Source organism: Nannospalax galili, unplaced genomic scaffold, assembly GCF_000622305.1.
Source record: "Nannospalax galili isolate Female #2095 unplaced genomic scaffold, S.galili_v1.0 scaffold1383, whole genome shotgun sequence".
Taxonomy (NCBI): Eukaryota; Metazoa; Chordata; class Mammalia; order Rodentia; family Spalacidae; genus Nannospalax; species Nannospalax galili.
This window is the reverse complement of record NW_008350357.1, coordinates 146,129-174,004: the sequence shown is the minus strand read 5'-3', so window position 1 is coordinate 174,004 and position 27,876 is coordinate 146,129. Positions and strand designations below refer to the sequence as shown.

At 37.9% G+C, this 27,876-nt stretch overlaps 1 pseudogene; it reads right to left on the bottom strand.

The window, feature by feature from the left end:
• Positions 1 to 1,378: 1,378 nt before the first annotated feature.
• LOC103745667 overlaps positions 1,379 to 27,876 on the bottom strand; it is a 52,905-nt pseudogene continuing 26,407 nt past the window's right edge.

The following is a 27,876-nucleotide window of genomic DNA, read 5'->3' as shown; positions in this document are numbered from 1 at the left end:
ACACAGAAATTCACAGTTCACCCAAGAGCAGGGAATAAATAACTGTGGAGTGTTTAGTCCCAAATGAGACATCTCTACCATCCCCTCTTCCCAAGGCTTGGGAACATCTCAAAATGAGTGTGGAAAGACTGTAAACACTACAGGTCAGAGAGGACTGCTAAGAAATAGTGTCTTCTGAACATGACAGAGTTGTTGCACTCACAAGTTCAGAGCAGCTGTGGTTGCTGGCACAAGACTTTTACAAGATCAAGCCGTTCAATACTCAAGTGTGACTGTGAGGGGGCTCACCAGCCCTTACCCCTAGCTGAGAGTGATTAACAGTTGATAGCTGCTGGGAGAGGGAGAGTTAGTTGTATTCAGTAGTGTGGCCTCTTGTAGGTTGCCCCTACTCCACTGGATAGCCCTATACCCAGGTATATATGAGCAGTGCTAATTGCACTTAGAGGATTATAAGGAAAAAAAGAAGAGAATATGAAATTGGAATGGGGATGTAGGGAGTTCTGGTAGAATTTGGAGGGAAGAGGGTAAAGTTTAGAAAAAAATAGAATGTATACATGTATGAAGTTATCAAAGAATAATCAAAAATAAATAATTTCACATTTTAGGAAAAAAGTGTGATAAAAATTAGCAAAAATATAAACATTCCTTTTCTCTTAATAAAACAGAAACAAAATGTCTTTTAGAACAATTCATTTTATAAATGTTACTAAAAGCCAAACAATCTCTTTAAGAAAGACTTGCTGCTTTAGATACAAGTATTAGGCTCTAATTTTAAATTAAATTTTGACCTTAAGAAATCCCATACTTACATATAGAAATATTTTACATGTTTTTTTCAAAAAATAGCATCTATGTGCATAAACAGTGTGCTGGTTCCCTTTAGTCAACTTGACACAAACTATAGACACTTGAGAAGAGGGAACCTCATTTGAGGAATTTTCTCCATTGGTTTTGCCCATGGCCATGTCTGTGAGGCATTTTCTTGATTGGTCATTTTTCAGAAGGGCCTAGCCCACTGTGGGAAGTGCCATCATTGGGCAGGTAGTCCTGGGTTATAAGGAAGGTAATGGAGCAAGCTAGAGGAAGCAAGTCAGGATTCTTCTATGATCTCTGCTTCAATTACTGCCTCCAAATTCATGCCTTGAACTCATATCCTGACTTACACTGATGATGGACTAAAACCTGTGAGCTAAAATAAACCCTTTCCTCCCCCAGGTGCTTTTGGCCATGGTGTTTACACAGCAAGAGACAACAAACTAGAACAAGCATACTCATCACTTAGTGCTTAAGTTTATCTCACTTATGTGACAGCTCTCTACAGGAAAGCACACTCCTAACTCTGGATTAGAAAATTTACTCTGAAACTGAATATGAGTCATTAGTCCTGGGAACACAAATTCAGGTTACTTTAAATTCTATGTTCAGTGTGGTAACAGTTGCATGTAGTTTGATAGTAACAGAACAAAGAATATCTTGTCAATACATTTTCAAATACATTGGAGGAAACATCAGGTAGGCAAGTAACAACGAAGTGACTAAACCTCCACTATAGGTCTCAGACACTATTTGATGACATTCATAGACTTTCAGTTGGTAGAAGCTAGTGAATGGCTAACTTAGAATTCCAAAAGATTTCACCTGATAGTCCCAGTGGTGTTAAGTCAGACTCCTAGGTGGGCAAGGAATGACTATTTAAGGAGTTTAAAGAAAGTTCAAGGTAAATCACAAATAGGATCTGGACCTATAATATGTCAGCCTTTCAACAACCATTGAAGTATGGAGCAGCTAAACAGCCTTATACAAAGTTTAGCTTACGGTGCAGTTTCTTTCCAGGAATGTTGCTTCACTGTTTAACCTGTTGGCCAATCATCATATTTTGTGCTTGTGGGGGCCAAATAATATTTTTAATATTTCCCAATTGCTAGAAAGGTTCATTCCTAGGATATGACATAGATGAGGTTAAGTAGCACACAGGAAAGCAGTTTTCAGGAGAAAGGAATAGCTCATAAGGTCATTAAGAAAGAAAATTATGAATCACAGTCTCAAAATGTATTTGCCATCATGATCCAGGTCTGACTTCTCTAACTCTCTCTATTTGACATAATATGTGCCATATGACAGGAGCATTATATCTAAAATTAAAGTAATCAAAACATTTTTGCTCTAATGAAGTTAGCAGATGAGGGTAATGGGTACTTTAAATAACTAAAATGTTAAAACCAGAATGACTGTATGTTTACTCCTGTATTTACAGTTATTTGTGCTCTATGAAATATTTTAGGTATCTATTATCTGAGAATTTTCAATTTTTTCTATTGTCCAGTTTGGGATTATAACTATAACCTCACTGGATGGCTAGCTCTAGTTTTTAGGGAGGACTGGCCTTAAATATTTATTATACCTTTTATTTGTGGATACAAAATTTATCTGTTCTATTATCTTGGCATTATACCAGATTTAATTTGGGGAAGTAATTGGACAGCATATTAGTCACTTTTCTGTTGCTGTGATAGAAGCACCATGATGAAGGGAACTTATAAATGGAAGAGTTTGCTGGGCATGGTGGCACACAGCTTTAATCCCAGCACTTGGGAGGCAGAGGCAGGTGGATCTCTGTGAGTTCAAGGCCAGCCTGATCTACATAGTGAGATCCAGGACAGCTGGAGCTACAGGGATACCCTATCTCAAAAAGACCGAAAAAAAAGAAGAGTTTATTTAGCTTATAGTTCCAAAGGGAGCAAGAGTCCATCATGGTGAGGAGGCAATGTGACAGAGGTGACTGGAGTAGGAGCAGAAACTAAGCTCTCACATCTTCAAGCAGACCCAGAAAACAGCTAGAGAGTGACATGAGAACTCTCTAAGCCTGCCCCCAGAGAAGTAGCTCTTTCAGCATGCTCACACCTTCTAATACCTTGCAAAACAGCACCACAAATGGGATAAAATGTGCAAATACTTGGAGCCTATGAGGGACATTCTCATTAAAATCACCACATTCCACTCCCTGGGCCCCATAGGGTCATGACCATATAAAATGCAAAATGTGTTTATTCTATCCTTAAAAGTCCCCATAGTCTCTACCAATCTCAATGCTATTCTAAAGTCCTGAGTTGAAAGTCTTTTCTCAGACTCAGGGCCATATTTTAACTGTAAGCCCTTATAAAATCAAAAGATAAATTACATACTCCTAAGATACAGTGGAACTGAATACACATTCCCATTCCAAAAGAGGAAAAGAGGCATAGTGATAAACTACTGGACCAAAGAAAGACTGAAAACCAGCAGGGCAAATACCAAATCCAGTAGTTCCACATCCAACTTCTGGGACTTACTCAAAAGGGCTTGGATGACTCAATCTCTCCAGCTTTGCTGTGTGAAACATACATCTCTCTCTTGGATTGGCACCACTCCCTGTATGCAGCTCTTCTTGGCATATGTCTCACAGCTTTGGCATCGCAAACGGTTTGTTGGTTCCAACCAGGCTTCACCTTCACAGTTTCACATAATGGCCTATTAGGGCCTTCCTTATGCAGAGAAACTGCTGCTGCATGCTGCCTGGCTCTCTGAAAACACAGAAGAAGCACCAATGACCCCTTAACTCTTGCATCTTTCATGCCTCTAAAACCAGCACCAAATGAAGAACATAGTCACTTTGGCTGCAAGTTTTGGATGGTTCTCAATACGCTTTATCCACTTTTGAAGAATTTTCTCTTCAGTGGTTTTTCTAGTAGAAAACCCTGAAGTATTTCCCTACACAAATTGGAGGCTTAGCTGGGTGTGGTCTTGCCATGGAGGCATTCTCTCCTTTGTTTAAGTACAAATCTCTAGGCCTCTCCTTAATCACTTTAATCTCTTTATCAAATGGATCCTCTCCTTCAGCACACACCTTGGCTCCAACATTAATTTTCCTAGTGTTCTTTTGCAATCCAAATGCTACATTCTGCATAATATTCACCATTAACTGCCACACCACCATTTCTGTTAGGCTGTCTTGAAATTTCTTCCATCAGAGAAATTAAGCCATTGCTTTTCAACTTAGACTCAAGTAAGCTTCTTGGCTATGAGCAGACTCCAGCCAATCTCTTTGCCAAAATATACCAGTGGTTGCTTAAGTCCTTATTTCCCTCTGGAACTACATAGTTCTCAGCACTGCTTTCTTCCTGGCCCTATTAGAATGGCCTGTTAAGATATGCTTACAGCAATCAACCCTTTTCTAGCCCAAAGTTCCAAAGTCTTCTATATTCCTCTAAAACCTATATGGTCAGGTTCTTCACAGCCAAAACCCCACTCTTTGTACCAATTTCTCTTCTAGTTTGTTTCTCCATTGATGTGACAAAACACTCTGACCATTAGCAACTTGGGGAGGAAAGGATGTATTCAGCTTACATCTGCAGGTTCATAACTGAGGGAGTCTGAGGTTGGAATTCAGGGCAGGAACCTGTAGGCAGGAGCTGAAGCACAGACCACAGAGGATCACTGCTTACTGGCTTTCTCCCCTGGTCCCTGCTCAGCCTGCTTTCTTATATAGCATAGGCCCACCTGCCCATGGCTGGCACAACCCACAGTGGGCTGGGCCCTCCCATATCACTCAATAATCAAGAAGATACCCCACAAACATGACCACAGGCCAGTCCAATGTAGGCAACTCACCAATTGAGGCTCCCTCTACCCAGGTGTGTCAAGTTGACAACTAAAGCTATCCAGGACAGATAGTAACAGAATAAATTATGTAATTATATAGTATTCTTTAAAGTTTCATTTTAACAAAATTATCATTTTGCATGTACTAAATTTTATTGATCACACTGATAGAAACAAAGTTCATACTGGTCAGAAATCAGAATTTTACAGGCCTTGTAGTGTTAAAAAATAAACTTTCATTTTAAGCAAAATACAAGTATTATTGTTTTTAATTTCAGGTAGGTATACTAAAGGGCACTATAAATACACATTTAATCAAGAAACATCAGCTCTTAAGTTACAAATTACAAAGCACATAGTAACACATAAGGTTTGAAGGGAACTGGATGGAGCCTGTACCAAATTGACAGTGGTGTCTCAGATGGTGGAACTCTTTCACACTAACCAGTTTACAACTGCACAAGTACCATTTACCATCAGGATAGAGTTGTGCGGTGTTCTAACTTTAGGAAATTGATATTTTCCTAGGTCATCTTAATATAACTGCATTTATCACAGCTGGGATGAAAAGGAAACATGTATGATCTCTAGAAGAAACTATTGCAGCCTGGGTAGGAGACTTTAAAATGGCAGCTTTCTGGATTCCCCAGAGCATGTCTCTGCTCTTCTGGCAGGTCTCCTCTTCAGGGAACAGTCACCTTCACAATATCTGAGAACCCATTTTACTTACCTCAGGGCAACTGATGTAAACATCAACTTTATTCCATAGAGACCCTTAATCATGGTGGAAATTGGATGTACCTGCCTAAGATTCTTTATTATACTCTCTGCCAGATTTGCCACAGAGTCCCATGGTCCAGTTTAATGACATCATAAGCACTGTCTACCACCTGTTTGTGAACTTCCTTCCACCATTCCTTGTGTCAGTGCCCAATTATGTGTTCAGATTCTTCAGCAATGTTCCCACCACTCCACATAGGCATCCTCCCCAAAGACCCATCCATGTCAGTTTATCAGGTGAATGCCCAGCCTTTCTTCTATCAGGTAGAGGAACTTGGCTGAATCTAGATAGCAATAACTTGAAACAACTCAGTTTAGGGGGAAGTCACTTGTCTTCCAAGCCAAAATATCCACCGAATTTGAACCAACAAACAACTTGCAGTTTGAACTGTACTTCACAACATTAGGGATGATGAACTTGATATTCACATTATGATAGACCAAGTTAAGATGACTTTCTTCACCTTGTTACTGTGCCCCAGGTGTGAAGCTGAATAGCTTGGACTTGGCAGTCATGCTGTAGTCTTTATCAGAGACAATTTTCGGTGTTTTAAGGAAAAAGCTGCTGTGCTAAAGATCCATCATCTCTCCCTTTACTTTGTCTTCCATGACATCAACAGGAGCACGTTCATCAGCTAAGTCCTTCATTATGATACTGATGGTACAGACCATGCCAAGAGCACCAATTCCCCAAACTGTAATCTTATTCTGGGGTACAGTTATTCCTTAAGAAAATTAAAAAATCAGCTGATCCTTGAGCTTTACCATCCTAGACTTGGAATCAAATGGACCAGGAGTGAACGATGGGTGTCAGCGGGGGTGAGTCTCAGTGGGAACTAGAGGCAGCAGCTCCAGCACACTCTCTTTTCTTGTTACCTTCCTTCTCTTGCATTCTTAGAGGGGGTGGTATAAATGTGATGTTTAGGGCTGAGCACTAAACCGTCATTTATTTGCAGCATCCTGAATAGCCAGGAAAACTCTGAATTCACTGACATTTATTACAAGAGAAGCTTCTCTGATTGATGGTGAGAATAGCACTTGTCTATGGGTATTCATATTTAGACTGAAGTTTGGTGCCACAGCAATTCAGTTTAACCATGATAGTAAGATTTCCCCCTTGAGTCTATAACCTCTTCAACTTTGGGGAGATTTGTGTGTGTGTGTGTGTGTGTGTGTGTGTGTGTATGTGTGTGTTAATATATATTTTTATTGAATTTTTGTGCATCTCATACAATACATTGTAATCATAGTTAGGACCCTCCCCTACCGGTACCCCCTTTACAATATCAGGCATTTATTCCCTCCTGTGGAGTGGGCCTCAAATCCAATCTAAGACCTGTTGTCATACCACAATAGTCATACCACTATTGCACCAGTGGGCACATCTTGCCTGGAAGGTTGGCATTGTAATTCATAGAGTTCACAGATGGTAAGATTAGGTAAGGTCACAGATGCTTTACCTTCCCTAGCAGGTAAGATTACCAGATAAGGTAGCATGTATAATTACTATGAAAGCTAACAGAAAGGAATCTTCCAGTTTAGTTTTAGCTTGCTTTCCCTATATATTGCAACCAAGGTGTGTGGTCTCTCCAGGAATAGGATCTCATCATATAATTCTGGAAGACAAGAGGAATTATAACAACACCCTGTGTTGTTTTGTGGAGTTTCTTAGGCCTCTCTTAATATAGCTCATAGGAGGTACTGTATACCTGGCAGTGGGATTTTTGTTTTATAAATAATGCCTTCAAAGAACAGCTATGCAGGATTTCCATTCTATTATTGTTAACTTACATTCTTTAACTTTGCTAACAAAGTAGTGCTTTTCCAAGTGGATTTTTCATGTACCCTTCACTTTGTTTAACCCTCTCTCTTTATCCCTTCATCTCCACTGTCACCCCCCCAGACATCCCTGTTAGAACCATTCCACCCCAAGGGTACGGTTCCCCTTGCCTATTTTCTGCTAGGCCTGTCTCTTAAAGCATCCTCCCCCTCAAATGTGCACTTTCTAGTTCCCTAACTTCGGACAAGTTGTCCTAAGTAAACAAAGAAACTAAAGATTCAAAGCTAGGATCCACACATGAGAGACAACCTTTGATATTTGTCTCTCTGGAACTGGGTTGCTTCACTCTGCATAATTTTTCCAAGTTCATTCATTTACCTGCAAATTTCATAATTTCAATTTTCTTTAAAGCTGAAAAAATTCCATTGTGGATATTAATGAAAATGGATAAGCAAGTAGGTCTGCAGGAGAATTTAGAGTCCATTGGTTATACACTAAGGAGCTGTATATAACTGAGTCATATGGAAGGTCTATTTCTAAGTATTTGAGAACACACCACAATGATTTTCAAAGTACCTGCATGAGTCTACACTCCCACAAGCAGTAAATGTTCCCCATTTCCCACAACCTCACTAGCATTTGTCATCATTTGATTTTTTTATATTAGCCATTCGGAAGTGGAATTTCAAAATAGTTTTAATTTGCAATTTCCTGATGACTTAAGAATGTATGAAACATTTTTAAATGATCATTATAAATTTAATTGAAATTTTGTGAATTCCATACTATATATTTTGATAATTTTGATCATATTTAGATTACCTCCCTTATCTGGACCCCTCTTATAGCCCCTCACCTGTTGGATTTCATGTACGCTGTAATGTATATTAAGGCTTATGGGGTCAAGTTTGTCTCCAACTGTCCTTTGGTATGTGTCCATTCACTAGAACCTGATTAAACTATGTAGAATCACACCATTAAAGAAAACTGACTCTCCCTCTCCCAGCAGTTATTGTTTGGCAATAGCTCCTCAACTAAGGTTGGTACATCTTCCTCACTTCCCCATGTCTATGTTGGAATTTTGTCTGGCTTCAGCTTGCATGGGTCTTGTGCATGCTGTTATCGTTGTTGTGAGTTCATATAAGTAACTTCCCAGATGTTTAAAAAACTCTGTTTCCTTGTAGTCATCCATCACCTCTGGCTCTTACAATGTTTCCACCACCATGTTCACAATGGTTCCTGAGCCTTGGGAGGCAGAGGTTTGATAAAGGTGTTGTCTCCCAATTGGCTAGTTCCTCCAGTGGGTGGGGCCTGCCATGGAGCATGGATTACCAAGGGGCTGCTGGGAGCCATCTTGGGACAGAAGTTGCCGTGGGTAGCGCGCATGGCAGCACGCATGGTGTGGGGAATGTACAGCTGTGCAACAGCTCAAGGACAGAATGGTCTGACTCTTATGGACCTGGGGCAAGATCACTGGCCCTGGAGGCTTGAATGAATGCTAGCGGTGACTATGGGCATGGCGCGGTTTGATATGGCAGGCTCGGAGCCACCTCGGGGCTAGGCACTGGGTACTCATTCCTTTGTTAGCTAATAAACGCATATAAAGATATGTTATATAGTTTGCTTGATAATGCAGAAGACCCAGCAGGAACTCCGGGGACAGGTGTCCTATTCTGGAATAAGCACCCATCAGTCTCTTATTCCCTGCATTTTAAGCCAGTTGTGACTTTTTGGGTTAATTATCACCTGTTTCATGAAGAAGCTTCACTGGTGAATTCAGAGATGCATTAATATTCTTTCTGTCTGCTGTTCCAGTATATTCCATGAGCCTTGGGTGTAGAGTTTGCATTGTAGATGTGTAACTTAGGGCTGAGCAACTTGGACACTTGTTCTCTGTGTTTGACAGGTTGTGTAACTTTGTAATAATCTCTGTCATTTGCAAAATGAAGCTTCTTTGATGAGTGGTAAGAGGTATACTTGTCTCTAAATATAAGGATATATATTTAAAATACAGTAGGAAATTATGTTGGTCTAGGGATGTGACCAAAGTAGTGTTTTCTCTAGGATCTATTACCTCTCCAACCACGATTATTTCACAGTGTTTACAGTATCAGACATGAGTTCCATCCCACTGAGAGGGTTTTAAGTCCAATTAGACAGCTGCTGATTTCCCCCAAGATAAAAGTGCCATCACTGTACCTGTAGAGATTATTTGCTGGGAAAGTCATTGTTGTGGTCCATAGACTTTACAGCTGAGTGGGATCACTGACTGGCTTTGTCCTTTCATATTTTTCATAGTATATTCTCATACTGTGGGAACTGGACATCAGAGAGGAGGTTTCCAGATTAGTTTCAGCTCAATTGCTCCAAATTGTGTATATGAAATATGTCCTGTCTTCAGCAACATGGTCTTATCTTCAAGATCTGGGAGGCATTCAGGGGCTGTGGTAATAGCCTGTGTTATTTTGGGAGTCTCTTGGACTACTCTGACCAACAATTAAAAGGGAGGTTTCCTCAGCCTGACACTGTTTTTTGTTATATAGACTTCAGCTATACACACGCATATATATATATATATGCACACATACATATATATATATACATATGTGTGTGTGTTATTCAATAGGCTTTTGAACTAGTACAGTCCTCTCGTTTCACATAATACCTACACATTATTTATCTTTCCCTTCTCTCCTCCTATAGAGGTCTCCCTATTCCTTCCCCAGTTAAAGCCTTCCCTAATTTCTCCATTCCCCCTTGGTAACACCTGCCTCCTACTGTCCTTCTCTATCCAGCACCTTCTTATCCTTTATCCCCATGGTACCCTTCCATTCTTCTTGCTTCTACATTTACATCAAGTATATCCTGACATGAAAGCTAGGCTTCATGAATGCTTGGGAACATAAGTCGCTTGCTTTTCTGAGTCTGAGTTACTTCACTTAGTATATCAGCTTCTAGTTCCATCCATTTACCTGTAAATTTCTTAATTTCATCTTTGTTTACCTTGAGAAGAACTAAATTGTACCACATTTTTATATCCATTCATCAGTTGAGGGAAATTTAGGTTGTTTCTATACCCTAGTTATTGTGAAAAGAGCAATAACAAACATGGCTGGGTGAGTATCTTTGAGGAAAATATTTGGTATCATTTGTACTCTTGATCTTAGCCAATCTGACTGGAGTAAGATGAAATATTAAAGTGGTTTTAATTTGCATTTCCCTAATTATTAATGATGAACACTTTTTAAGATGTTACTTATTCACCTTTGTTTCTTCTTTTGAGAACTCTCTGTTCAGATTCCTGGGCCATTTTTTAATTGGGTCATGTGTTTTCTTGATTTTTTGTTATTTGAATTCTTTGTATATTATGGATATTAGCTGGACATTAGCCCTCTGTCAAATGTATGCCTAGTTATTTTCTCCCACTCTTTGGGCTTACTCCTCATTTGTCTGGAAGCTTTTTAGTTTGATTAGGTCCCATTTCTTGATTATTGACTATAAAATTTGAGCAAATGATATCCAATATAGAAAGTCCTTTGTTGTACCTGTATCTTACAAGGTACTATGCATGTTTTCTTTTAATAATTTCAGAGTTTCAGGTTTCCCATTGGGATCTTTGATCCATTTGGAGTTAACTTTTGTGCGGGATGATAGATAAGGGTCTACTTTCATTCCTCTTCAGGTAGAGACAAGTTTCCCAGCACCATTTGCTGAAGATGCTGTCTCTCCTCCAGTGTGTGTTCTTAGAACCTTTGTCAAATATCAAATTTCTCAAATTTTGTACACTCATGTTTGGGTCTTCCATTTTCTTCCATCGATCTACCTGTCTGCTTTTATGTCAATATCATGTGGATTTTTAATCACTATATCTCTGTAGTAGTTCAAAATTTGGTATGATAATCCCACTAGCAGATCTCTTTGTGCTTAGGATTGTTTTGGCTATTCCAGGTCTTTTGTGGTTTCTTATGAATTTTAAGATTTTTTTTCTATTTTTGTGAAAACTACCATGGGGATTTTGATTGGTATTGCATTGAATTTGCAAATTGGTTTTGTTAGGAGGGTCATTTTCGTAATATTAATTCTGCTTATTCATGAGTGTGGGAGGTCTTTCCATTTCTAGTGTCTTTCTCAGTCTCTTTCTTTTTACATTCAAAGTTTTTATTGCAGAGTTCTTTAATGTCTTTGGTTAGGTTTATTACTAGACTTTTTATTTTTAAAATGGAAGTGTTTATGTGATCTCTTTCTCAGACTATGTTTTTTTTTTTTTTTTTTTTTTTTTGGTATATAAGGAGACCAGTGATTTTTGCAAATTTTGTATACTGCACTTTTCTGAAAGTGTTGAACATGTTTTTGGCAGAATTTTTGGGGTCTGTTATGTGTAATATATTATCTGAAAATAGGGATAATTTCACTGCTTCTTTTTCAATTGGTACCCATTTAATTTCATCCTGTTATTTTATTGTTCTAGTACGGTTTCAAGCCCTATACTGAAACGGAGTAGGTATGGTGAACAGCCTTGTCTGTTTCTGATTTTGATAGGAATTCTTTGAGTTTTTCTTCATTAGAATGATGTTGGGAGTGGGTTTGTTGTATATAGCCTTAACTCTGTTGAGGCATGATCCCTCCAGTCCAATTTCCTGTAGGACTTTTATCTACATCCATGTTGGATTTCGTAAAAGGCCATTTTTTCATCTACTGAGATGATCGTATTATTTTTTACTTTAAGTCCATTTATATGATTTATTACATTTATTGATTTACATATATCTGGACCATCTCTGCATCTGAGGACTAAAGTCAGTGTGGCCATGGTAGATGGAATACATGCCTGGATGTGAATTGCAAACATTTTGTTGAGAATTTTTGCACCTATGTTTGTTAGGGATATGGACGTATACTTTTTTGTTTTCTCTTTATCTGGTTTTGGTATTAGAGTAATACTGGTTTCACAGGAGTTTGGGAATTCTCCCTCTCTTGATATTGTTCAATAGTTTAAACATATTTGTTGTAAATTTTCTTTGAAGGTCTGACAAAATTCTGCTGTGATTACAACTGGAGGTGGGCTTTTTATAGTTGGGGGCTTTGTATTACTATTTCTATTGTTATGGGTTTGTTTAACTTGTTGATTTTTGTTGCTGTTGTTCTTACACAGATCTACCTGCCCATGCCCCCGAGTGCTGGGATTAAAATTGTGCTCCACCATATCCAGCATCTGATCCTTTCTTGATTTAACTTTGGTGGTTCCATTGAATTTATAAATTCATTAATTTCTTTTAGACTTTCTTATTTACTAGCATATAGGTTTTTAAAGTATTCCCTTATAGTGTTCTTGGGTTTTTTGTGTGTGTGTGTGTGTGTGTGTGTGTGTGACTGTTGTGATGTTTGCATCTTCCTCTCTGATTTTCTTGACTTGGATTTTCTTTCTTTCTTTTGGTTAGCTGGGCTAAGTGTGCCTACCTAACTAGTTAATTTTTTTCAAAGAATAAGCTCTTAGATTCATTCATTGATTGTTGTTGTTTTCTTTGATTCTATTTCATTGATTTGTGTTCTGGTTTTTGTAATGTCTTCTCATCTGCTGGGTTTGGGTTTGGTTTGTTCTTGTTTTTACAGATTCCTGAGTTGTGTCATTAAGTTGTGTATTTGTGCTCTTTCTGATTTTTTTAATGTAGGTGCTTAGAGCTATAAAGTTCCCTCTTAGTAGGACTGCTTTTAATGTGTCCCAGAGGTATTATTGTGTGATGTTTTCATTTTCATTTAGTTCCAGGAATACTTTATTTCTTTTTTTACCCATTCATCATTCAATAGTGTGGAATTTTTGTAATTTTTTTGTATTCATTGACACTTGGTTTGTGCCCCAGTATGTGGTCTATTTCAGAGAAATTTCCATGAGCTGCTGAATAGAATGTGTACTATTTAGCATTTGGTGCAATATTCTGTAGGTATCTGTCAGATCCATTTGGTATATGCTATCATTGAATTCAGAGGTTTCTCTGTTTATTCTCTGTCCAGATAACCTGTCTATTGGAGAAAGTGAGGTACTAAAGTTTTTAAACTGATGTTTATTAGATGTTCATATTTCTTCTTTTGAGAACTCTCTATTCAGTCCAAAAGTCTATGGTTTATTGGGTTTTTCTTTTGATTTTTAGTTCTTTATATATTCTAGATATTAGTGCTCCATCAAAGGAAAAGGTAGTGTGACGAATAATCTCAGTTGTCAACCTGAGACATTTGGGAAGAGAGAATCTCAATTCGTGCATTGCCTGAAAAACATTGACCTATGGGCATACTGCGAGGCATTTTCTTTACTTTTCTCCATTTTTAAATAATTGAATTCTTCCAAATTTCATGCAATATATTTTGATCAGCTAGATCCTGCCATACCTGCTGCTCCCTTACCTTAGCCCCCCCGAGAGACAGAGAGAGAGAGAGAGAGAGAGAGAGAGAGAGAGAGAGAGAGAGAGATAGAGAGAATTTGTTCCCCCAAATGCTTTTTGGTGTGAGTCCATTCACCAAAACCGGATTAACTTATCAAGAGCCACCCTCTACTTCAGGCTAAAGAGATGGCTCAGTGGTTAAGAGCACTGGCTGCTCATGCAGAGGACCCTGGTTCAATTCTCAGTACCCACATGGTGCCTAACAACTGTCGTAATTCCACTACCAGGGTATCCAACTACCTCTTCTGACCTTTGTGGGCATTGCATGACATGGATGCACTTACATACATGTAGGCAATATACTCATGAACATAATATAATAAATAAAATATTTAAAAATATATAAAATGCCTCTTGGAGTTATTTAACCAAGAGAAAACCTGATCAGTTTTACAGAGTTGTGATGTATGTTTTTCCTCATTGGGAATCTTAGCACGAAATGCTTATGTGTAAGTATATATTCTGATATAACTGCAGGACCGAGGTAAATGGATAGAAATCATGAATATAAGTGAAAGATGAAGCCTAAGAAAGAGAGGAACAGTAGGATCCAGGTGTTACAATAGCAGAAATGGGTAAAATGGAGTTATTTAAATGGGAGAGAAATAGCGAGGGTTATACAAGGAATCATGGAAGTAAAATGGAAGAAGGAGCTCAAGAGAGGGGTAAACGTAGGAGACAGGTATTATCTGTGGTGAAATGGGGAAAATGGTATTTTAACTGGGGAGGGAGTTAGGTAGGGTTAGACGGGAGAGAGAGAGAGAGAGAGAGAGAGAGAGAGAGAGAGAGAGAATATAAATAATCCTTAGCTGGTGTGAAAAAACAGAGGGAAATATATCAGTTCAAATGTCTACTGAAAAATTACACATACAGTATTTCTACATGTGGCCATAGGTACAACTAAAGGCTATGTAACAAGTATGTCAGTCACTCATCAAAGAAGTTTCTTTTGCAACAGACAGAGACTATTACAGACTTCCACCACTGGTCACACACAGAGAATATATGTCTGTGAAATATCTAACCCTAAGCGACCCATCTACAATGGAACCTCTACAGCTAAGGCTCACAGAACTTAGTGGAACAAAAGGTAAAGAGACTACTAATGCAAAGCTCCCTCATGCAACAGAGAGCAATGAACAGAAAATGCCACAAATGGCCAAAGCATAGAGAATAATTCTGCAGAGTGTGAGTCTTTGGACAGGATTCCTATATTTAAGCTCCACCCACTCAGGGACCATTGCAGTAGAGGGGGTAGAAAATTTGTAAGAGCCAGGGGAGCTGGTGCATGACTATATGGAAACAGAATCATACAGGCTCCTGAGACCTTGCTTATATGTATCTACAGGACTGGTATCAGCATGCCCAAGCCCCATGCAAACTCAAGGAGTCAATAACCCAGCATAGAGCAGGAGAAATTTTCAGCAGTCCCCAATCTTATTCGAAGAACTATTGGCAGCTTATTACTTCTGGGTGAAGAAGAGCTGATCTTCTTTCAGTGAGTGACTCTAGATAGGCTGACTAGACTCCAGTGAATGAACTTGCACTGAAGGAAGCTGGTATGCTACCTTGATAATAAGATCTGATTCTGGGGCACAAAAAACCCTCAACAAATATAAAACAGCTGCAGTAATTCCATGTGTTCTAATGGAAGACATTGCAGTAAAACTTTAAATCAACAGTGAAAGAAGTTCTAGTGTCTACCAGAACTCATGAAAAATAAATAACACATTCCTGAATGATGAATGTGTCAAGGGGAAAAAAAACAAGAATGGAACAGAAATATTCATGTAATTAAATGAAAATGATAATACAACAGAAAAGAAACTTTTGAGACACATTAAAATCTGTCCTAAGAGGGAAGTTTGTAGCTCTGTGTACCTATATTATAAATCAGATAGTGCACAAATAAATGATATAATGGTACATTTAAAGAATCTGGAAAATCAAGAGCAAACCAAACCCAAACCCAGAAGAAGAGAAGAAATGATACAAATCAGAACAGAAATCAATGAAATAGAAATGAAGCAAACGATAAAAAGATCAATAAATCTAACAGGTGGTTTTTTGACTAGATAAACAAGATAGTTATACCTTATCCCAGTTAACAAAAAGAAAGACAGAGTAAATCCAAATCAACAAAATCAGAGATGAACAGGAAACATTAGATGTGATTAAAAAGAGATATAGAACTTTATAAGGGTATACTTTAAAAACCTATACTCTATTGAATTAGAAAATATAAAATAAATAGAATAATTATATATATATTCAGTCCATGGAACCATCAAAGTTAAACCAAGAAGAGATCAAGAACTTAAACAGACACAGAACAAATAAGAAAATTGACACAGCAATACAAAGTCTCCTGACTACAAAAGACACGGCCCGAATGGACTCATAGCAGATTTTTTTCTAGACTTTCAAAGAAGATCTACAACCAACACTTCTTAAATTTTTCAAAAAGATAGTAATAGAGGGAGAACCTTCAAAATCCTTCTACGAAGCCAGTAATGCTCTAATACAAGGTAAAAACACAACGACATAAAGAAAACTATAAGCCCATATTACTAATGAATACAGATGCAAAAATTCTCAACAGATTACTCTCAAATTGCATACGTAGACACATACCAAAAGATCATCTATAGTCCTCTGCTGCATGAAGGTGTCTAATCGATGAGAGTTGAGAGATTCATTAGTATTCTCTCTATTCCTTGTTCCACTATGTTCTGTGAACCTTAGGTGTAGAAGTTCCAATGTAGATGTGTCACTTAGGGTTTGGAAATTCACAATCTCTGTGACCAGTTCTTCCATTAAGTAAAACAGACTCCATCTGTTGCAAAAACCTCTTTGAGAGCGGTGACAGACATACTTGTCTGTAAATATAAGGATACATATTTAGTATATAATAAGAAATTGCATTTGTCTAGGGATGGGACTGCCTTAGGGTTTTCTCTAAGATCTATGACCTCTCCAGCTATGTGTATTTGGGTATGTTTACATTAACACACATGAGTTTCCTTCCCCTTTGAGTGGACTTAAAGTCCAGTTAGGTAGCTGTTGATTACCTGCAAGATAAAAGTACTACTAATGCCCCAATATAGTTTGCTCTGTTGGTCATTGTTGGGGTTATCAGTTCTTAAAGCTGGGGTTGGACCACTGATTGATGTTTTCCCTTAGCAACTTTCAATGTCCTCCAAAATAATCAGATTACACTTCAGAGAGCCTTCCAGGTCAGTTCCAGATCCATAGCTACAAGTTCTGTGTCTGAAGTATGTCCTCTCTTCAGCATTAGGGTCTTACCTTCAAGTTCTGAGAGGCAATCAAGGGCTGTGGCAATAGCCTGTGTAATTTTGGGATTCTCTTGGACTACCCTGGCCAGCAACTTGAAGGGAGGTTTCTCCTGCCTGAAGACAAAAGAACACAAATGTCCGAAGCATAGAGAATAAGAGTCTGCAGCGTGTGAGTCCTCAGACAGGAATCCTATATTAAACTTCACCCACCTAGGGCTTAGAGACCATTGTGGAATAAGGGAAGAAACATTGTAATAGCCAGGGGAGGACGTGCACTACCACATGGAAATAGAGTCTTACAGGCTCCTGGGACCTTTCTATATGAACCTATAGCAATGGTGTCAGCATGCACAAGACCCATGCAAACTCAAACAGGGAAGGACTCTAGATAGACTGACTAGACCTCAGTAGATGATGTTGCACTGAAGGACATCTGGGGACACTAAATTGACTTGATAGTCCTTAATACAAATGACAGAATGAATGATATCCGTGGGGGGGGGTGATGTGAGAGGGTGCCCATGGGGATGGGACATAAAGTTGATTAAGATGTTCTGTGTGGGGCTGGAGGGATATCTCGGCCATTAAAGGCTCAGGCTAACAACCAAAATAAAAATAAGATGTTCTGTATGAAATACACAAAAATTCAATGAAAAAATTAACAAAAAAGAAAGATCATCCCATATTATCAAGTTAGCTGTATTCTGGCGATGTAGGAATGGTTCAGTATATGTAAGTCAAAAATGTAATAAAGCATACAAGTGGACTTAAAGACAAAAATCATATAATCATCTCAATAGACACAGTAAATGACTTTGAAAAAATACAACATGCATTCATGAAAAAATGACCTAGAAGGAATTTGACTGGAGGGAACATACCTCATCAGAATTAAGGCTAAGTAAAACAAACGCACAGCAACATCATTCTAAATGGAGAAAATCTAGAAACATTCCCATTAAACTCAGGAACCAGACTAGGATGCCTGCTATCCCCACTCCTTTTCAATATAGTGCCTCAAACTCTTGCTAGAGCAAAAACAAAAGAGAAGGAAATGAAAGGGTCAAATTATCTGTATTTGCAGAGCATATGATTTTATACATAAAAATTCCTCCAGAAAACTTCTTGAAATAATCTAAAATTTCAATAAAGTGGCAGGTTTCACAATAAATCTCCAAAAGTCAGTAACTTTGTGTATACAAATAACAAACATTCACAGAAACACTTCCATTCACAATGGCCTCCAAAGTAATAGCTATAGATAAACCTAAATAATGACATTAAATACCTCTTCAATGAAAACTTTAAATCTTTGAAGAAAAATTGGTAACAACACAAGGAGACAGAAACACATTTTGTGCCCATGATTGGTAGAATAAATATTGTGAAAATGAACATTATAACAAAAACAATTTATAGATTTGATGTAATCTCAATCAAATCCCCATGACAGTCTTCATAGAAATAGAAAAATTCATCCTAAAACTGATATGGAGACACAAAAGTGTCCAGATAGCCAAAGTAATACTAAGCACAAAGAGCAGTTCTGGGGGGTGGGAATTAATACACAACACCATAATCTATATTGCAGAGTTATAGTCATAAAACAGCATGGTACTGGCACAAAAACAGACACCAAAAACAGAGATCAATGGAACAGAAGAGAAGACCCAAACAAGAGTACATATAATTTCAGCCACCTGATATTTGACAAAGGTGCAAAGAACACATACTGGAGGAATACAGCACCTTTTACAAATGGTGTTGGCAAGTTGAATTTCCACCTGTAGAAGAATGAAATTACACCCTTATCTATGACCCATCACAAAATGTCAACTCCAAATGGATCAAAACCCTCATTGAAACCCGAAACTCTGAAATGTTAGAAGAAAATATAGGCAGTATACTACAACATATAGGTTCAGGGAAGGACTTTATAAATTGGACACAGTTCCTTGGGAATTAAAGTCAACAATCAAGAAATGGAATCTCATTGAAGTAAAAAGCTTCTGTACAGCAAAGGCAACAACCAATTTAGTGAAGAGAAAGCCCACAGTGTGAGAGAAAATCTTCACCAGCTACACATTTTATGGAGGAAAAATATTCAGAATATAGAAAGATCTCAAAAAACCCTAAAGAATCAATAAAACAAATGAATCAGTTAAAATTGTCTATGAATTTGAACAGAGAGCTCACAAAAGAAAAAATAAAATGGCCATCTTAAAAACTGATCAACACCCTCAGTAGTTAGGGAAATGCAAATCAGAACCATTTTAAGATTTTGTCTAACCCCAGCCCGAATGACTAAGATCAACACAACCAATAACACCAAATGCTGGCATGGATGTGGGGAAAGGGGAATCCTCATTCATTGTTTGTGAGATTGCAAAATGGTGCAATCACTGTAGAAATCAGTATGGAGAATTTTTTTAAAAACTAAAAATAAATCTACCGTATTTTCTGTTTATACCACACCTTAGAATATGCTTCAAAGACTCATTCTACTAACAGAGATACTTGCACAGCCATGTTTGTTGCTGCTCTTTTCACAATAGCTATAGTGATGAATGGCTAATGATAACGTGGTACATTTACACAGTGGAGCACTACTCAGTGGTTAAAATAATCATGAAATTATAGGAAAAAGGATGGAACTAGAAACTGTTTTACTAAGTGAGGAACACTGACTCAGAAAAATCAAGTCATGTATGTTCTTTTTCATTTGTGGATATTAGCCCCAGATCCTTAGATGTGAGTCTATATCATGATGTAATCCCGGGAGCCAGGAAATTGGAAAAGAATCATGGGAGTGGAGGGGAAGAAGGAGCTTAAGAGAGGGCGATAATAGGATATGGGTTTTATCAAGGGAGGAATGGGGAAAAGTGGGATCCTTTAACTGGGGAAGGAGTAGGGAGAGATATATGGGGGAGTGAGAGGTGAGATAAATAATGCTTAGATTGTGTAAAAAACCAGAGGAACTATATTAGCTCAAAATCCTACTGAAAAATGTAATACACACACACACACACACACACACACACACACACGTGTGTATAGCTGAAGGCTATATAACAAAACACACAGTGCCAGGCAGGAGAATCCTCTCTTCCAATTTTTGGTCAGGTTAGTCCAAGAAACTGCAAAAATAACACAGGCTATTGCCATAGCCCTTAATTGCATCTCAGAATTTGAAAGTCAGACCCTATTGCTGAAGAAAGACAAGCCATAATTCATACACAAGACTTGGAGCAATCAAGCTATAACTGACATGAATGCCTCCTCCCTGAAGACTATTTCACATTATCCGAGGATACTATGCAACCTGCCAAGGGGGAAAACGAAAACAAAAACAAAAACAGTCAATGGGCCTACACAGCTATAAAGCCTAATAAAGAACAATGACTAGACCAGAAAACTATTGCTATGGGGGCAGTAGTGATAATTTCATCATGGAGGTAATCAGCATCTGTTTTAATGGATTCAAGGCCTGTTGAATGGGAACTTATCTTTTGTACTGTAAGCATGTTCAAATAAACACGGCTGGCAAAGTCCATAGATTCTAGAGAAAAATCTAGTTTTTGCAACATCCTTTGATCTTTGTAATTTCTTACTGTATTCTAAATATATATCCTCATATTTACACACAAGTGTACCTCTCACCACTCAACAAATGTCAAAAAAGCTTCTTTTTGCAACAGTTCCACAACTGGTCAAATGCAGAGAATTGTCTGAGAGGCACTTCGCCCTAAGGAATATATTTTCAGTGCAATCTCTGAACAGAAAGATGAATGCATCTTTCAACCTTTATCAGAGATGTCTACTTATGCAGCAGATGGTGATTAACACAGAAATCAAAACCTGGCCAAAGTGCAGAGAACAAGAGGCTGGAGAGTGCTCACCCCTGAATATGACACCTATTGCAAACCTGTGCTTCCCAAGACTCAGGAATCATTGTGGAAGAGAAGGTAGAAAGACTGTAAGAGTCAGGGGCAAAACTGTCCTTTAAGTCCCTCTGACCACATTAGTTTAGGTCTCAAACTATGGCTGTTAAACATCCAATAAGGTTAGTTCCACCAGTCTGGTACTTCTAATTATCATGTGCCGTATAGATAAGGCTTGGGCTAAAAAAAAAAAAACCCAAATATTCTGAGATAAACCTTGACTAGATATATATTTTGTTCCTTAAACTAGTTGACTAAACTATGACCATAGAAAATTTAAGATTATGCATATATTATTTTTATCTCATCCTTTATACATTACAAACCTAAACAGACCTTTATCACTTGCTTAGGCTGTCTCATTTTTTTCTGTCTATTTTGGCAAATATCTCCATTCCCATATCATTTTAACATCTTTTACATTATCATTTTCTGTTTTAAAAATAATTATGAGACATAATAGCATTAACAAATACATTTTTCCATCGGTTGTGAAACTTATTTTCCTGGGGATGCTAAGCAATGCTTATTCCCTTTGAAGGTTCTAGTGTCAAGCCAATGTTTCATTAGTTTTACTGGGGAACCAATGAATTGAGCTTACTTACTGAGATAACTGAGGGGTTGCTGAGATGTATATATGAGCTGAAGTATGCACACTGGATAGCCTTTACCCAGCATAGGTCAAGCCTTCTCTTCCTAGCCGTCCCAAGATTGTATACTTTAGCCCTCCCCAAATCCAGGAGGCCATGTGTGATTAGGGTCAAATTACATACACCCGCTTGGCCCTCCTTTAATGAATGAGCACAACTATCAACAAGCCCAATTGCAACTATGTTTAGTGATCAGGCTCAGCTGAAGCAGAAGGGACTGCTGTATAGCATCATCTTATTAACAGGACCTGGAATTTAAAAGAATTTGGTGCTAGGATCCACATATGAGGGAGAACAGATGTCGTTTGTTTTTTTGAGTCTGTGTTACTTAGTGTAACAGTTTCTAGATCTATCCATTTACCTGCAAATTTCATTATTTCATCTTTCTTTACCGCTGACTATAACTCCATTGTGCAAATATACCACATTTTTGTTAAGCACTTGTTAGTTGAGGGGCACTTAGGTTGCTTCCATTTCTTAGCTATTGTGAAAAGTGCATCAAGTGGTGGATGATCACAAAAAAACAAAATTTTCCAGACAGCTACTCAGTTACACATATGAACTCACAGTAATGATGACAGCATGAGCAAGTCCCATGCAAGCAAGAATGAGACAAAATCCCAGCACAGACATGGGAAAGTGGTTAAGAAATCCAAATACAACTTGAGGAACTTTAGACAATTGATGGCTGCTGGGATGTGGAGAAAAAGTTTCTTCTAGAGATGAAACTGTTGATAGGTTAACCAAGCTTCAGTGAATGGACCCATGCTGGGGGACATGTGGGGACACAAATCAGATTCTATAAGCCATAGTGTATATATAGTGGAGTACATTTAATTGGGTGGTGAGTTGTTGGAGAAGGTGTGGATGGGGGAGAGATCTAAATACCAAAATATTATATTGTATGAAAATTTCAAAAAATTCAACATTTTTAAATGGACTATGGATCTGAACAGAGGGAGTTCTCAAATGCAGAAATAAAAATGTCCTAAAACACCTTAGAAAGTGTTAAACATCCTTAGTAATTAAGGAAATGCAAGTCAAAACTACTTTAACATCTCACCTTACCCCATTAGAATGGCTTAGATCAAGACAATAAATGATACCAGATGCCAGCATTGATGCAGGGAAAGGGGAAACCTCATTCACTGATGGTGTGATTTTGAACTGGCACAGCCACTGTAGAAATTAATACGGAAATCTCTTAAAAATCTGAAAATTGATCGACTACATAGTCCAATTATACCACTACTTGGTATATACTCAAAGCACTCATTCTACTACAGAGATACAGTTGCAGCCATGTTTGTTGCTGATCTTTTCACACTAGCTAAGGAATGGAAACATGTCTCTCAACTGATGAATGGATAATGAAAATGTGGTACCTTTATATAATGGAGTCCTACTCTGTGGTAAAGAAAAACAAAATCATGAAATTTGCAGGTAAATGAATGTAAGTAGATTCTGTTATACTAAGTGATACAACACAGACTGAGAAAAATAATGAACATATGTTCTCTCTTATTTGTGGATCCTAGCTCAATGTTCTTTGATGTGAGTATATATACTAACGTAACTGCAGGAGCCAGAAAAATAGAAAGCAACCATGGAGGTGAAGGGGAAGAAGAAGCTTGAGAGAGGAGGGACTCACAGGAGACAGGTGTGGGAAATGAAGATAATGTGGCTACTTTAACTGGGGATGGAGGAGGGAAGATTATACAGTGAGAGAAGGAGGAGAAATAAATAATTCTTAGTTCATGTGAAAAAGCAGGAGATGTATTAGTTCAAAAGCCTACTAAAAATATAGTAGTGCATATGTATAACTGAAGGCAATATAGCAAAACCACAGTTACAGGCAGGAGAAACCCCCCTTTAAGTTGTTTGTCATAGTAATGCAAGAGACTCTCCAAATAACAGAAGCTTTTGCCTAAATTAGTCCCTAATTTCCTTCCAGAACTTGGAGGTAAAACCTTATTGCTGGAGACAGGACATACTTCAGATGCAGGATTTGGAGCAATGAAGCTGAAACTTACTGGAAGCCTACTCCATGAGTACTAGCTCTTTTACTATCAGAGGATACTGTGAAAGCAGCCAAGGGAGTAAACAAGTAAATACCCATCTGTAAATTGTAATGAACACAACAGTAACTGGTCCAGCAAACTATCTCTATTAGTGCTGTAGTGGCACTTTTATTTTGAGGGTAATATAGAGCTGTCTATAGGGTCTGCTCAACGGGAGGGAGTTCATATGTTGTACTGTAAACATAGCCAAATACACATGGCTGGAGTGGTCATAGATCCTAGAGAAAAAATTTTTTTGTCACAACTGTAGACCAATGTAATTTCTTACTGTATCCTAAATATATATCCTTATATTATAGACAAGTGTATTTCTCACCACTCATCAAAAAAAGCTTCTTTTGCAACAGATGGAGACTTTTACAAATTTCCATGAGTGTTCAAAAACAAAGAAAAATAAATATGTTTCATACCCAGCCCTAAGTGACACATATACAACGCAGTCTCTATATCTAAGCCTTAGGGAACCCAGTGGAACAGGGGGCAGAAAATTTATTAATGCATCTCTTAACTCTCACCAGCAAAGCTTCCTCATGTAACAGATGGTGATTAACCCAGAAAGGCACAATTGGCCAAACTGCAGAGAATAAGAGACCGCAGAGTGCTATTCCTGTATTAAAACATCTATGACTTCTGCCACCCTGGGCTCAAGGACCACTGCAGAAGATTTGGTGGTAGGAAGTCTGTTCAAGCCAGGAGTGGTGGATGACCATGAGGAAACCGTTTTACAGGTGACTGAGAAGTTGCTCGTATGAACTTACAGCAAAGGTGTCAGCATCCACAAGACCCAAGCAAACTCAAGCCCGACAAAAACCCAGCATAGAGGTGGGGAAGTAATTAGGAAGCCCCAAACTTAGCTAAGAAATTACTGGCAACCGGTAACTACTGGGAGAGGAATAGTTGTATGGGAGTTTTTTGTTGCTGTTTTGTTTTGTTTTTAAGAAAGTGATGCTAAATAGGTAGATAAGGCTCCAGTGGGTGGACTCACACAGAGGGATATTTGTGGACACAAACTTGGCTCAATAGGCCTTAACATATGTGACATAGTGCATGAAATCCAGTGGGGGGCTAGGAGGGGTACAGATATGCAAAGGGTTCTAAATATGATCAATATGTATTATATGAAATTCACAAAAACTAAATTTAAAAATATTTTTAAAAGATGAAATAATAAAATCTCTTAATAAATTGATAAGGAAAAGTTGTATTCTTATAACTTTCTATATTCATATATAATCTTTTAAGCTTTGAGTATTTTGCAGTTTCTTTTTGTATCACTTACTGAGTAGAAATGTAACCCTGGGATGCTCAGTGATGTTTCATTGCTCTGTTATATTTTAATTACCCTGAGATGTTTTATTTCTCTGTAATATCTTACTGCTCTGTGATGCTTTTTACTCATTATGTCTAGCTGTTGATAAAGATGAGACACTAAGAAACTGAAAAGTTTACCAAATTGTTTAATGAACACCTTGTTTAATTAGTCCAAGAAAATGTAGATCAAACGTGACAGATATCTAAACTTTTGTCATGAATATTTGCTTTTGTAAACTACAATGACTGTCTGATCAATCCCTAGCCCCATTAACCTGGCCTAGCTACAGATCAAAAGGTGACAGATGTTGTTACCCACACCTGGAATATCTATCTACTTGGCAAGCTATGATGACTGAGTGAGCTCAGGAAGTGTTTTCCTGAGATAACATGGCCCATCTTGAAAATAACTATACGGACCAGGTGCCAGCCATAAAATGATGACATAAAAATGCCTATTTAACCCCCATCTGTACTTCTGTTTGAGGCCCAGAAAATCTAAAATCCTTGATTACTAATTTTGGGTCTTCATGCATGAAAAAGTATGAAGGAAGATATTGACTCTCTCCTTGGTGAATGCTTGTTCTCTTAGCTGTTTGAATAATTGTTCCATAACAAAAGATGTAAAGTGAAAAATTATTCAGCTCTACAGAAAAAAAATCACAAAATTTGTAGGGAAACTGATGGACTTACAGTGTATATTCTAGGTCAAACAATCTCAGAAAGAAAAAAAATTGCATGCCCTCCCACAAATGCAGCTCCTAATATATAATGTATACATGTATATATACATAAACAAAGGCATGTGCACATATATTATGACATTTAGAAGGGAGAACAAGAAAGGCTAATTTTTAAAAGGCATAGTACTCATTTCAAGTACATAGTATATTTCATGTTAAGTCCCTTGGATACTCTTTCAAGACAACACATTTTCAAAACAAGTGTTTAAATAGTCATTGTCTTACATGTGATCCCACAAGACACTATTAATTTACTGTGAATATGAAATTTAAATTAGGTTTTGCATTGTTTGAACATTTCTATGCATAATAGTTTTTTATTAATTCAAATAAACAGGGTATTTTATCTAAAATGAGAAATGTTGCGTTCATTTTTGAAAGGTTACTGGGTAGAACAGAAAGGTGGGGGCCTTGGTTGCAGTCAGCCAATTAGGGTTGCAGACAATAGGGGAAAATTGTTCATTGTCTATCAGACCTGTCCAGAATGATCCTGAGAATGATTGCTTTGTAGGCCAGATTACACAGATAATCCCAGGATCTGAGACCCAGGGACAATAGCCAAAGACAAGGGATATGGACTTTTTGTACAAAGTTTGTACAAGTCTAAACCTGGTCTTGTCTGGCATTTGCCTATTTTTTGAAGCATGTCAGATAGGTAAGCATGGAGAGGCAAATCAGAATCCAGCTCTAGAGAAACCTGTTTTCCATGAGCATAGGGAGAGAACGACTAACAGTTTTCCATCTGGGATGTTGCATTTAGATAATCTGGCTTCTGGAAACTAAGGAACTATGTAAACCAAGAGGAATCAAGTTTGAGTTTAGGGGAAACCCTCTCCCCAATACACATCTTATCTTTCAGAAACTTGACTTTATTTTTAGCTGTGTTATGAAAAAATGCCCTTCATACTACTGACAAGTGAGTAGACACTTCTCAAGGAGAATCTTAGAAACAGCTCCTATAGATGTGTATAACAAAGACAAACACTTGGCTAATCTTAGAAATGGGTATAGGAGGCTTATGCTTAATATGTCTTCATTGATTTTGCCCCAAATAAGAAACAAAGATAAGTGGAAAAAGTAAGGATCTTCCCGAGTCACTGAGCATCTCAAAAACTCCACAGAGGATGCAATGTACATTGAGGAGAGTCTTCTTTGAAATACTATGTTGCCTTTCAGTCACAAAGGGTTGTGTAATTATTTACCCCAGATAGAAATATTGCCTCAACAGGGAGGGGGAAGACTTAATAAGATTCATGAAATTTACTAGAATCTCACAAAGCTCATGAAACTCATGGGATTCACAAGACCCGAACCTGAAGTTCTATAGTGGTAAATGATTGCTGGGAAAAAGAGACCCTTTGGTGTTGCAGCTGACTGCAAGTTATATAAGGGACCTAGTGGTGCAATTTCCATGGTTCATCATCCATGCAGAAGTGAGCTTCTCAGTGATGCTCCTCCCCATGTCACTCAAGGTCCTGTAAGAAACCCCTCAACTTTGGTCTTGTAAGTAACCCCTATCAGTTCACTGGTTCACCAAAATGGACTTGGTTGGGATTGTTTCTTTGGTTTTTCATTTCCTTGTCTATCTGCAGTGACTAGAAATAGACTCCAGGAAAAGTCACATAACACAAGGTTACAAGTTCTCTTGGAAACTCAATCAATTGCCCTAGGCAGAGAACTTCTAGATAGGAGAGCATCTGCTACTCTTTCTGTGAAACTAATTTATGTGCCATTGGTCCTCTGTATGAGCACATTCTGCACCTGCATTTGAATTGACCTGTAGATCAAATACATAATTTATCTGTGTACTGGGGATGGGGGACACATATAATGGCACATGTGTGGAGGAAAGAAGACAACTTGCACAAGTATATTTCTCCTTCTACTTTGTGGATACTGGGGATCAAACTCAGGTTATGAGGCTTGACAGTAAGCACCTTTATCCACTGAGATATCTCAAAATCCCTGAAAATATATTGTTTAACATGTGTCTCTATGGACAATGAAATATTTTTATCATTATGATCAATATTCTATAAACAATACACTATAAACACGGTGTATTTAGGATCTAAACACTGTCATTTTCATTACATAATCATCTACAGATGACTTAAAGTATCCAAAAAGGGAATTGGAGAGATGTGTCAGTGAATAAGAGCACATGCTACTCTTATAGAGGACCCAAGATTTAGTTCCTAGCACTCACATGCTATAGCTCA